At 40.4% G+C, this 13,898-nt stretch overlaps 1 long non-coding RNA gene across 2 annotated transcripts in view; it reads left to right on the forward strand.

The window, feature by feature from the left end:
* The window catches only part of LOC144770172 (uncharacterized), a 133,530-nt gene that overhangs the window by 21,407 nt on the left and 98,225 nt on the right, over positions 1-13,898 (forward strand). The window lies entirely within an intron of this gene.

Raw genomic sequence — 13,898 nt, forward strand, 5'->3', positions numbered from 1 at the left:
GACACACGTTAGACCAATTATTTTCCAGCGTCAGTATGGAAACTGATGCTCCTCTACCACCGTTATGGTCGGACCACTTTCTCTTGAGTTTTAAAATCCTTAAGTCCTTGTCCCAAGCTCAACCTAGGGAGAAGCTCCGCTCTGACACCTTCAGACCCTTTCATCAGGTTACGTCGGATAGCCTGGAGAGAGCCCTGGGTAAGCACCCGATCCCCGTCAGTGGAAACCCAGTAATTAATGCCCATGGTTTAGAGCAATGTCTTGAAGAACAGGTCGCAGTGTTGGCGCCTCCCTCAACCCGTAAAGCCACAAGCGACCGTGCCTCTGTGCCATGGTTTACGAGAGATATATGAGCAGCTTGTGCCTGGGCTGCTGATGTCAAGGCCAGAATGACTTGAAAAGCAGAATGGTGCCAAAATGGAATGTCCGAGTTGTGAGCCTGGGAAAGTTGACCAAAGTGTCGATATAAGGACAAAAATTTAATTTTGCAACATGGACAGCTATGAATGTATGAAAATTATGGAAGTGACTTCGCGAAAAATTAGACAATGAGGAGATGAGGTGATCTTCATCCACCCCTCGAATGGACCAATGAAAATTGAGTGTGGACCCTAAAGTTTCAAAATTTAGTTAGATAGTTGGGGGAAAAGGGTATAAAAGAGGCTGTTTGGAAGAGAGAAAAAACGATTGCTTTGAATTTCTTTTGCACCACGACATGCTGTCAGACTGGTCGATTTTTGGGTGCAAAGACTTTGAAATTTTCCTGACTTTAACTTTTAATGGGGACGGAGTCTTGATGGGAGGTGAACATCGAGGAAGATAGAGAGGCTGTCTTCAGGAACTTTGCTGTTTAATCCTGATTTCGTTTTATCAAGAAGATGGGTAATATGTCTTTGAATTTTATCATTTCTGGACTATTCTGCTAATAAATCTAAACTAATTGAATTATTCTAATCCTTTACTTGAAGTGATTTAAGAAATGCTTCACTAGATTTTCTGAATAATGATTAAACTTCCAAGCGTAAGGTCATGCTAGAAAACTTAAAAGAGAAATAAAAATTAAATAAATGGAGAATTAAGCAGGTCTTGTTGTCCATCAACTAACTTTTAGTAGCTGATCCATTGGCCAAAACAGTGAGGTGCCTTAAATGATATAAAGGACAAGGAAATAGTTACCAGAAATAGTTACCAGAGAAGGAAAATTGCTTCCTCCGCCTAAAACGTCTGCATCATATACGCTGAGGAAATATGGCTATCATACCTGTGTCTGGTTAGAGAATTGGGCAAGATATACTAAGAATGATGGACTATTGGCATTTCCAGAAGTAGGATAATTTAGTACTGCGGTATTGCAGAATCTGAGAGAGAAAATGACAAAGCTTGAACCAAAACCCAGACCGACTCAATTTAAGGCATTTGCAGAATGGGAAGATGAGATGCCTGAATTAGAGCGAGAAAGATTTGAATGGTTCAGGGAACCAAGGTGTAAGTTGAGAGGTTTATGAGGAACAATTCATGAGAGTAGAATGAGAAGATGGAGAAATGCTGACATGTGGGATGGAATGTATCCAGTGAGAACTGTTGATGAAGTGGTAGGACGGAAATGTACGGAGAAAAGGAATAATGTGGAACCAGAGAAAATAAGATATGGGATCAGTGATGCAGAGGATGAGGTATTGGAGGAGATTTTAAATAGAAGACCCCCTCAATATCAACCGAGTTCTGTAGTAGTGACTCCATATGCACCACCAATGGAGACCAGATTTACTGGTACTCCAAGACGATTTTCGGAAATTATAAGTAGTTCAGATAAAAGAGAGCAGAAACGTGAGGAAAACCCAAGTACCTCTGAATTTGTGCGATCTACAAATGAATTAACCGAAAGGATACAGGAACTCACTAAAAATATAGAAGATGTAACTGTGCCTGTAACAATAGGTCCTATAATTCCCGTATTTGAGAATCAAAGGCTAATAGAACCTTTGTTAATGATCCCTTTGAACCAAAGTTTACAAAAAGTAAGAGAAAAGGTTTATCCAGATTTGTCTGAGTACTTGTAGTATGACACCATCCGACTTAACTATAAATCAGAGTCTTCCTTACAAGTTTCCGATGGGTGCGGAATCGGAATCAGTGACACCTGAAAGGAGTGTAGATAAAATTGATTTAACCAGAACCCCAGTAGGACCAACGGCAGAAGAATTAAGTGATTGGGTTCAAACATTGCAATTAACAGATCAAGGGCCAGATGTAGGTAGCCAAATACCGGTCGGTAACGGCCGAATTCGGCCGTTACCGACCGGTATTTGGCTTTCGACATGTAGGGGGATTGCAACAGGGCATTTCGGTAATTTTACCGATTCGGTAAATATACCGGTCGGTAAATTTACCGACCGGTATTTTTACAGAATCGGTAAAATTGAGATGTAGGTGGGACTCTTCTAAATCCCACAAGCCCTACAAATTCGGTATTTTACCATCAAATTCAATTTGATGGTAAAATACAGATTCAGGTGTGCATGCACATGTGTGCATGCACACCTGTGCTATATGACAGGCAGACCTGCCCTTAGGGCAGGTATGCCTGCCACATGGCCCCCGAACCTTTTTTGGGGGTGCTAGAGGGTGTCAAAGTGACACCCCCTGCACCCTTGTCAAAATCGGTATTTACCGATTCGGTAAATACCGACCGGTAATGCCCCATTCATTCCTATGGGCTTCAAAGCCCATAGGAATGAATGGAGCATTACCGGTCGGTATTTACCGAATCGGTAAATACAGATATTTACCGATTCGGTAAATGGAACATCTGGATGTTCCTACATACTCCCCCTTCTTATTTACCGATTCCTAATTACCGAATCGGTAAAATTCGGTAATTAAGAATCGGTAAATAAGTTCTACCTACATCTGGCCCCAAGAACCTAAAATGTTAGATGTGGTCAGATTAAAAATAGACATGGAAGAATTAATCATTGGTACAATTGGAACTGAAAGGTTAAAAATCTACCAAGATGATGAGCTATTGTTCATGTGCAAAAGCATTACCTGGAGGGCTACAAATCTACATGACCGATTAGAAGAAACAGCAAATGATCTTGGAATAGAAATGGCAAAAGTTAAAATGCTGCAAAAACCTTATAGAGTAGATTTTACTGAAAAAGATATAGACAATCTGAATACTGCCGGAAGGTTGACACAAATAAAATAATTGATTGTGTTGATGACAAAATGGGGAGATGTGGAACAATGGAGAAGCAAATGGGTAAAGAAAAGAGAAGAAAACATAATTAGCGTTTCCAGTTTAAAAAAAGGAACCTGTAGTGAATGAGTTCCCCATGAGAGAAATACCAGGAGAAGGTTATGTACATGTTCCATGGACTAGACAGGATATATTGTCATTTACAAATGATTTTCTCAGATTACGAGAAAAAACAGTAGAATGGTATAAGCAGGTGGATCGATTTGTGAACGTTTCAAAAGTATTGTGGGAAGATTTAGATGAATTGTTTGATAAGTAGTGCCAGCAGATTTGTGGTCTGAATGTAAAATAACTGTCGACTGGCCAAAAGCCGAGTATCCAAGAGATCCTCCAGGACCTGAAGTAATGTGCAAATATGATCAGGTAATAACGTTTTTGAAGAATGAAATTCCTCCAAAAGAAACAGATTGGGGGAAGATTGATAGAACATTACAGGAGCCCAAAGAATCAGTACATTCATATTATGAGAGATTGTTCCCAGTGTTTAAACAGTATAGTGGATATGAATAACTGAGTGAAAAGGATATGAGTCATTTTGTATACCGATTTGTCTTCAGTTTAAGACCAGAGATAGGAGACACGATAAAGCACAACCTGATGGGTTGACAGTCCTGCTCAGTGGGCGAAGTCCTGAGGCATGCAAAATATTGCAGCAATGAGCTTGAAGTTAAGCAAAGAAAGCTTAAAAAAAAGATATGTGGGCACAAGTGAAGGTGGCAGAACATCAAGTAGCTCAGTTAGAAACCCAATGTAATGATGGAGGCCAAGCTAAACTATAAGGTAATCCAAATAAATGGAAAGGATTTGCAAATTTAGAAGAGGCAAAGAAGAAGTGGCCATGTCACAACTGCTGTAAGTTAGGGCATTGGAAGAAAGAGTGTAAGTTACCTCCAAGGGTTAACCCTGAAAATACATCATTGAATCAACAGGTGCAGCATGAGGTAAATCAGCAATCGTCGCCACAACAACAGGTAGTAAATCAGCAGAGTCAGGTGCCACAACCACCACTCCCAAACAGTGTAAATCTACAGAAATACAGTGCAGAGGCAGGATTCTATGTGAGAGAACAAAACCACCCTGTGTGCATGCGACTCCACAGTACTGGCTGAAGTCAGATGGGAATGAATCAGATGGAAGTTGTTGACGGTGCCTAGGAGAGGAGGAGAAGTGGTTGCTTGGCGCAACTCTAGAGGTAGATCAATCTGGTCCTTTTGTGAATGGAAAGGTGAATGGTGTTGATGTTACCTTCCTAGTGGACACAGTTGCTACCCGTTCTACCGTTAGATCAGTAGAAGTTCAGAACCTTGCTCTCTCAGGTGAGTTTATCCAAGTAGTAGGTGTAGCGAATAGACATATTAAAACACCTCTTACTCAACCAGTTGAGGTTGAAATTGGCAATTTTAGGGAGATGCATAGATTCGTGGTTTTTGACAGTAGTCCTGTTAACCTAGCTGGAAGGGACATACTGTGCAAGATGAACTGTGCCATCTATTGTTCACCAGATGGCATTGAATCCCAAACTGCAGATGAAGAAGATAGATTGTATAAAATGACCATGTCAATGATAGATTCAGAGCAAAATAGAATGTTTCCTATGTTTGATAGAGAAAAGATACCTGGTGAGTTAAAAGAAACAGTTAGAGAAGAGGTGTGGGACTTTACAGGAGAAGATGTTGGATTAATGAAAGGTGTGAGTTATGTGAACATTTCTGTAAAAGAAGGAGTAAGTTATACTAATATACCCCAATACAAATTGACAACAGAGATAATTGAAGGAATAACCCCTGTTATAAATAAAATGATTGAGCAAGGGGTTTTGAGAGAAATAATGAGCAGTCCTTGTACTTCACATATAATGGGACTGAAAAAGCCAAATGGAACGTTCAGAATAGTACAGGATTTACGAAAGGTAAACAAAATTGTTGTCCCATGTTGTCCCATTGTACCAAATCCAGCAGTAATCCTATATCAAATTCCACATGATGCAGAATGGTATACAGTCATTGATTTATGTAATGCATTCTTTACAGTTCCATTACACCCTGACAGCCAACCGATATTTATATTCCAGTTTGGAGATCGAATTTTGGCATGGTAACGAATTCCTCAGGGTATACTGAGAGTCCTTCCATTTTTAATCAATTTCTGAAAAAAGTCACTGGAGAGTCTAGACATGCCAGGAAAATCTGTGTTGGTTCAATACATTGATGGCCTATTGGTTGCATCAAGAACCAAAGATGCATGTGTTTCAGACACCATTGCTTTGCTGAATCATTTGGCAGAAGGAGGACTTAGGGTATCTCCATCAAAATTACAGTTTTGTCAGAAGGAAGTGCAGTATCTAGGTCACAAGATTGCGAAAGGAACCAGGCAGGTTACCTTAGAGAGAATCAGGATAATTCAAGGAATGAAGCCCCCTAAAACACAGAAACAAGTAAGAATGTTCCTAGGAATGGTAGGATATTGTCGACAATGGATTAGTGGATTTTCACTGACTGCAAAGCCATTACAAAGATTGACTAGAGCAGATGTGAGAGACCCCATAGTGCTGAACAAAACAGAAATGGAAGCCTTTGAACAATTAAAGACCAGTTTATGTGAAGCACCAGCATTAGGTATCCCTGATTATGAGAACGAATTTGAATTGTATTGCAGTGAGCGAGAGGGATATGCATTGTTAGTTTTGATTCAGAGACATGGAAAAATGAGAAAGCCCATTGCATATTTTTCAGCTGTATTAGATCCAGTTGCTAAGGCATTGCCCGGATGTCTGAAAGCAGTTGCTGCTACAAGTGTGAGTTTGGAGCAGAGTGAAGGTATAGTGATGGGATACCCAGTGAAGGTATATGTACCACATTCAGTTGACATTCTCCTCAGTAGGACCAAAACTCAGTTTCTCACAAACACAGGATGACTAAGTATGAGAAAGTAACCCTGGGTGCAGATAATGTGACAGTGACAAGATGTGTAAATGTGAATCCTTCTACATTCCTACCTGACACTCTGGATGTGGAAGTGAAAGATGAAGTTGATCATAAGTGTCTGGATGTATTAGAGTATTGTACCAAACCAAGACCTGACATTAAGGATGAACCACTACCTGAATCTGACTATGTGATGTTTGTGGATGGCTCATGTTTGAGAACTGATGAAGGTGTTCAGAGTGCTGCATAGGCTGTTTGTACAGTGGCAGATGTCCTAGAAGCATCTTGTCTGAAAGGAATTCGTTCTGCTCAAGTGGCGGAACTGATTGCTTTGAGTCGAGCATGTGAACTGGGAAAAGAAATTTGAGTAACCGTAGTGACTGGCAGTCAATATGGCTTTGGGGTTGTCCATGATTATGGTCAACTGTGGTCCCAAAGAGGTTATTTAACTCCTGCAGGATCCCCCATTAGAAATGCTGAATTTGTGAAAATGTTGATTGATGCAATTCAGTGGCCTGAAAAAAATGCTGTTGTAAAATGTGCAGCTCACCAGAAAGGAGATGACTACATTATGAAGGCAATCGTTTTGTTGACTCCATTACTAAATATTGTGATAAGAAATGTGCATCTATAAATCGGGACAGAAAAGAAGAACATGTTTCAAGTCCTTTAATGCTAACAACATTGGTTGAAACTTGGCAGGAAGTAAAGCAAATGCAGGAAGAAGCAAGTGAGGAAGAAAAAGACATTTGGTTAAAGGCAGGTTGCAGACAAAGAGAAGAGGATGACATTTGGGTTTACAAAGATGAAAGACCAGTAATGCCTGATAGCATGACCTCTAACATGGCTCAAATGTGTCATGGTCAAACCCATATAGGCAGAGATTCTATGATTAGAATGTTTAGGCAAACCTGGTACAACCCGAAGTTCAGGATGATCACTGAAAGCCTTTGTCAGCGATGTCTAGTGTGTCAACACCTAAACCCGAGAAGAAAAACTGTTGTGAGTTTGAGAACCATAGGATGGGAGGGAGGTAATTTTACCAGAATGCAAGTAGACTTTATAGAGTTGCCACCCTGCAGCCGACTTCGATATGTACTTGTAATCATTTGTCTGTTTTCATGGTGGGTGGAGGCTTTCCCTACCAGGCGGAATGATGGAGTGACTGTTGCAAACGTTTGTTAAGAGAAATCATTCCACGTTTCGGTTTCCCAGTAATTATTGAGTCAGATCGTGGCACTCACTTTCAGAATGAACTTGTTCAGATGATTTGTGAAGCACTGGACATTCATCAGAGGATACATTGTGCTTACAGACCAGAGGCTTCGGGGGTACTTGAACAAGTAAATGGAACAATAAAGAACAGAATTGCAAAAATGTGTTTGGCCACTGGACTAAAATGGCCTGATGCTTTCCCACTTGTTCTGATGACCGTGAGGTGTACACCTGATAGAAAGACAGGATTAAGTCCTCAAGAAATACTAATGGGAAGAGTGATGAGGCAAGCATTTGTACCAGTTGACAAACTGTTGGCTATAAATGATGATATCATACTGGATTACTGCAAGAACCTGTCTGATGTGGTGACTTCTTGTTCCATCAGGTGGGACTCGACGCAAATACTAAAGCGAAACATCCAGCTCATGATCTAATCCCCGGAGACTGAGTTCGGATCAAAGTGTACAGGAGAAGAAACTGTCTAATTCCTTGCTGGGGAAGACCAAGGCAAGTTATTCTGGTTAGCACCACTGCTGTCAAGTGTGCTGGAGTAAAGAGATGGGTGCATGCCAGCCACACAATCCGTGTGCCTGGGCCTGAAAATTTGCAATCAGAAGAAGTAGAAAGCACTACTGATTCTGATTTGGAAGGTGAACCAGATAAAAATCCAGATACTGGAGCTCGACCTGTTCGTCTACATCTGGAAATATCAGATACTAGTACAGCATCTGAAGGAGAGAGTGAAGTCACTGAAATACCAGATTCTGAAGATCGACCTGACTGTCAAGATCTGGTGAGGCCTAATACCAGTTTGGACACTGATCAAAGCAAAAAGGAAACTGGTAGCCCAATAAGTTCTGAAGGACAGTTTGAAAACTCTGGAAGCAGGAACGTAAATCTTGAAACTGGTGAGAAGGAAAAGACTCACGATGAGGATGAGCTTCCAAGTACCAGCTATAAAGGAGTTCCTAACAGAGTGACTGAACTGACAAAAGAGAACGTAGATTCAGTGAATAAACCAGACATTATAAAGTTCTAAATAGGAGAACGTGATGAAAAATCTGAAACTGAGTCTGATGACAGTGATGATGAGACACAATTAAGGAGAAGCTCAAGAAAAAGAGCTTGGAGACTGGAAAGTGGCATTGTAGAACCTGAAAATAAGAGACCACGTAAAGGAGTTAATTTGCCTAAAGGAAATGATGGACTGAAATTCAAATTAATTAACAAAGTTAAAAGACAAGAATAACAAGTAAATGAGATAACAAGCCAAAATGAGTTATTGAGAGAAAAGAGATTTTACAAAGGCCAAAAAGAGTAAGGAGACCAAATCAAAAGTACAAGTCACCTGAATGGACCTGTGTGGCATTGCCTCCAATAGAGGAAATAGATAGCAGCCAAGAAAATCGGAATTGTCAAAGTGAAGAAAAAGGAAGTGAGGAAAAGAGTAACAAAGAGACAAAGGATTACTTGAACTGGGAAACAAAAGAAAAAAAAATAAGAAGAAAGAGACAAAATAAAACTTGAGGTTGATACTAGAGACAGTATTGTCAGTGCCGAAGGAATTGAAAAGATAAGCTAATTGAAAAAACATGGCTAATAATGATGTACAAAAATCAAAATGTGCTATATTTAGAATATGGTGAAGAATGAGGTTAATATGTACAGGATTAATAATGGTAGTATGGTTAATATAAGCTATTGTGATTCCTTTTAGACCTGAATTTGAGAATAAAAAGGCAAATGATAGTGCAAAAGAGAAGGCTTATTAGTCAAAGAGTGATGTGAGACATGTATATAATCCTGATTTGCATAGAGATAATTCAATAAGTGACTTTTTGAAAAACACCTTTTCCAAACTATTGTCTGAATATGTAAAAAAGATGGACGCAAGTTACTGTTATGTTTGTATGAAGTTGCCTGCATCTGTATCAGAAGGCGTGACTTACCATCACCTCCCTTTGACGTATGGAGTTACTTGTAGTGTGTTATCTAGTTTGTTTTACAAAACAGGTAAACTTGAGTATTATTATTCAAATTCTGATGACACTTTTGCAAATTTGAAAATGAACAAAATTAAACTTGGCAAGGTATTTGGTGAATATTTTCTGGGAACACAAGAACTGACTTATGATTATGCGTTCAAACATAATTTGTCTTGTAAAATGCGCAATGAAGTAAAAGCCTTTTTGGATATGGTAGAGGAAAGGATAATCCAAAACAAAAGAATAGCAACTGCAAAGAAACCTAAATCAACAATGTGGGCCTTTGAAGATGAAAATCATGAAGGAAATAATGTGAATGTGGCAATAAGTATAAATACATCACAAATAGGGAAATGATGTATTCAGAGAGATAACACATTATATGATAATTATTTTGTGGGTGCAAGTCAATGTAAAGATACGTATATTATAAAAGGTGGGTGGGGATTTAAAGGTGGTGACAGTACTGTTTTCCCTGGTATCTATTATTTGTGTGGTAACAAAGCTTATTATAGATTGCCGGACCATTGGTATGTATCCTGCTATGTAGGTCTAGTCTTTCCAAAATTTTTCCATGTAGATAGAGGAACTAATGGGTCACATGAAATAGGTAAACCATTAACCAGTAGAAGAAGGGAAAGTGTATTAGAAGTAATAGGAGATGTTTCGGAGCATTGATACCAGCAGTGGGTCTACCTTTTAATGCAAACAAAATTCGAAAGTTGTCCACGATAATATTGGGAAAAGAAGGAGGAGTCTGTGGAATTTTGAAGGTACAACACTTTTGTACCTATATTCCAGATAAAAGTCAAAATATTCAAAGGTATATTACAAATATTACAGAGTTGCATAAAGAAGTTGCTCCACTGGTGGTTGATGGTGTTCTTGAGAAACTTGGTAAGAGTTTTTCAGCTGTGAAGAAATGGTTTCTTGAAATAGGTAGTTCAATAATAGGGAAAGTATTAATTCCACTGACTGTAATGATATTAATCCTAAGATTAGGTTGTAAACTTAGAAAAAAGAGAAACATTAGAAAATCCATAAAAAGGAAAGTTGAGGAAAGTAGAGAAAGAGAACGTGAGAAAGGAGAAATAGAGTTGGAAGAGTTTAAAGAAAAACTGTATCATGATAGAAAGAAAATGGAAGATACAAGAGTTTAAAGAAATACTAACTGAAAAGAACCTGAAACATGTTTTTGAAAATTCTACAAAAATTTTAGTGTGATGTGGTGGTAAGATCACCAAAGGGGGGCATTGATGGAGCGAGGCTGTAGCAAAAATGTTTGTATACCCCTAGTGAAGTCATTTTCTCATACCTATAATATGTGCTAATCAAGTGAAGTTAACTGATCTAAAGAAAGAAAAAACACACACACAGAAAAAGTGCACCTGGGATACTAATTTGCTTGTGTTGCAGATCGTAATACATTAATCCTGTGAATTTGTCATACTAATATAGTGCGATAATGCTTTAAATTAACCAAGCTTTGCATGTATGCTTATTGTAAGTTTTCATTGTGGCAAAAACAAAAGAGAAATGGTAAGAAACAACACCTATGTGTAGCTTAAAAGCTAGATAACTACTAACAGGGTACACTTAGAATGGAGGGAAGTAAATAGAATGGCTTTACTTCAAAATCTAACGTTTAATTGTGTTTGTTTTCATAATAGTTCCCGTTATGGCCATTGCGACCTAAATAAGCTTTAAGCCTAACACAATTAGACAAGTTACTGATTATCCATACACTTGTTTACGTTCTCACTCACCTTGAAGTTCAGACATGGCGGGTTGGAATTATCACCGCCATCTCGAGTATACTGCTCCTTTCACCAGGATCACAGCCCTGAAGAAGTCGTAGGAGTATCCTCCTAGACGAAACACGTGTTGGCTGGTTGTTGTTTTGCTTATTGCTTGTTTATGTGGTTGGAATTCAAGAAACAAGAAAAGACTCTTCTGCAAACTTTATTCAAATTGATTTTCCAAAGGACTTACGTTACTTTGACCTTATTTGTACTGATGGAGCGAGGTTGTAGCAAAAAATTGTGCATACCCCTCGTGAAGTCATTTTCTCATAACTATAATATGTGCTAATCGAGTGAAGTTAACTAATCAAAAGAGAGAAAAAACACACACACAGAAAAAGTGGGATACTAATTTGCTTGTGTTGCAGATCGTAATACATTAATCCTTTGATTTTGTCATACTAATATATGTTATGTTATGTTATGTTAATTTATTTCTTCTATAGCGCTCGGCGACTCCGAGGAGCATCCCGGCGCTTTGGTGAAGAAAGAGCAGCTAGTAAACAACAACACAACAACTTAAAAGCAGGCACAAGAGAGGGATCACATTTGTTTCGTGAACAGCCACGTTTTTAGCTCTCTTCTAAAAGTAAGAAGATTGGGGGTCTGTCTGAGAGAGAGTGGTAGTTCATTCCACTCCTTCGGGGCTAAATAGCGAAAGGATCGACCACCAATCCTTGCACGCCTGATTACTGGGACTGTCATTTTAGATAGGCAAGATGATCTCAGAGATCGACTAGGTACATAGTGGGAGAGGCGTTTCCCTATGTACTTAGGACAAGTTCCATGTAGAGCTTTAAAAGCAAAAGTCAGACACTTGAAAAGAATTCTTTTGGCGATCGGTAGCCAATGTAAAGAATTCAGTAAAACCGTAGCTCCTGCTCTTCTCGGCAGTCCATAGATAGCACGAGCTGCGGAGTTCTGGACTACTTGCAAACGGTTCAGAAGATATTTTGGTAAACCCAAGAAGAGAACGTTTGCGTAGTCCAGTCGAGATCCGATCAAGGCCTGAACAATAATCTTCCTGTGCTGGTGAGACACCAGAGGAAGAAACTTCCTCAGCATTCGCAAAATGCCAAAGCATTTGCCTGAGAGACACGAGATATGTGGCCCAAAGGACAGTTCACTGTCCACGATCACTCCCAAATTTTTTGCCTTGAGGAACACCTTGTCAGGAGGCAACAGATCTTGTGGCCACCAAGCCTTCCAATCTGGTTCACAGGTGCATCCAAAGAAGAGCAGCTCCGACTTGTCGGAGTTGCACTTTAAACCATTGCACCTGAACCACTCAAAGACCGCACTAAGGCAGTCCCTGATCTTTACGCCGTCGAATGCCCCACCCCTATCACAAGTGAAAAGGAGCTGGGTGTCGTCGGCGTAGGATACGATCTGGGTGCCAAAGGATTCCGCGACTCCCGCCAGAGGTGCCATAAAGATGTTAAATAGCATGGGGCTAAGAATGGAACCTTGCGGAACCCCTACCTCTAGCGGAGCCATATCAGCGGAAAATGGTGGCGCCCAGATCGTTTGCCGGCGGTCGGCCAGAAAGGATTTAAGCCATTTCCACACCATTCCCCGAATGCCGCTCTCCCAGAGTCTTATGAGGAGGCGATCATGAGGAACGGTGTCGAAAGCCGCCGACAGATCCAACATGACCAACATGGCCCTTCCCCCAGAGTCGAGTCTTTCCCTGATGGCATCTGTGACCTCGAGAAGAGCCGACTCCGTGCTAAAGTTTGCACGAAACCCAGATTGCGTATCATGCAACAGGTCATTTCCTTCGATGAAATTGGAAATCGTTCGATATGCAAATCTCTCGGCCACTTTCGCCAGAGCAGGGAGAAGGGAAATAGGCCTGTAGTTGGCATGGATAAGGGGGTCCAAGGTGGGCTTTTTAATCAATGGCAGGATCAAGGCATGTTTCCATGCCACCGGAACCACTCCAGTTGACAATGAAGAATTTAGAAGAGGGTTCACCAAAGCATTTAGGGCAGGTGCCACCTTCCCCAGATGTTTAGCCGGGCACGGGTCAAGTGGAGAGCCTGATTTCAGGCCTGACAAAAGCTCTAAGGATGTGTCAAGGCATAGATATGGAAACTGTAAAAGAGAAGGGCCAGGATCCTCCCTAAACGGGGGGGGGGATGAAGGATCAACAACCGGCCGAGAGCTAGGTTGGAAAAGAGAGGCTTGGATGGTAGTGATTTTATTTACAAAAAAATTTGCAAGCTGTTTTATCCATACTTCTGAATGAGTATGAGCTGGTGTACAAGTGGCTGGAGAGGTGAAATCCAGAACAACTTTAAAAATTTCCTTGCATCCATTTTCTGCCTCATCGATACGACGCTCGAAATAAGCCTTTTTTTCACTCCAGATTGACTGGTGATAGGCTTTAGTTATTACTCGAAGCTTCATTTTCTCGGTCGGGTCATAGGCCCATCTCCAGACTCTCTCAGCCCTTTTACAGCCCTGCCGCTGCTCTCTTAATTGGGGGGTGAACCAAGGGGCCGACGCTCTACGTTCACCTGATTTAAGCTTTTTTTCGGGGATTAAGATCTCAAGTCTGGCTACCAGCCAATCGTGAAAGAGGCTAAGGTTATCTTCCAAGTTGCCCAAAAGAGGATATGGACAGATGGTAAGGGCCTCTGATAACATATCCACCGAAAGCAGATGGAAAGGGCGTGAGGTTCGCGTGGTCTCAATTAATTCT

This window comes from Lissotriton helveticus, chromosome 7, assembly GCF_964261635.1.
Source record: "Lissotriton helveticus chromosome 7, aLisHel1.1, whole genome shotgun sequence".
NCBI lineage: Eukaryota > Metazoa > Chordata > Amphibia > Caudata > Salamandridae > Lissotriton > Lissotriton helveticus.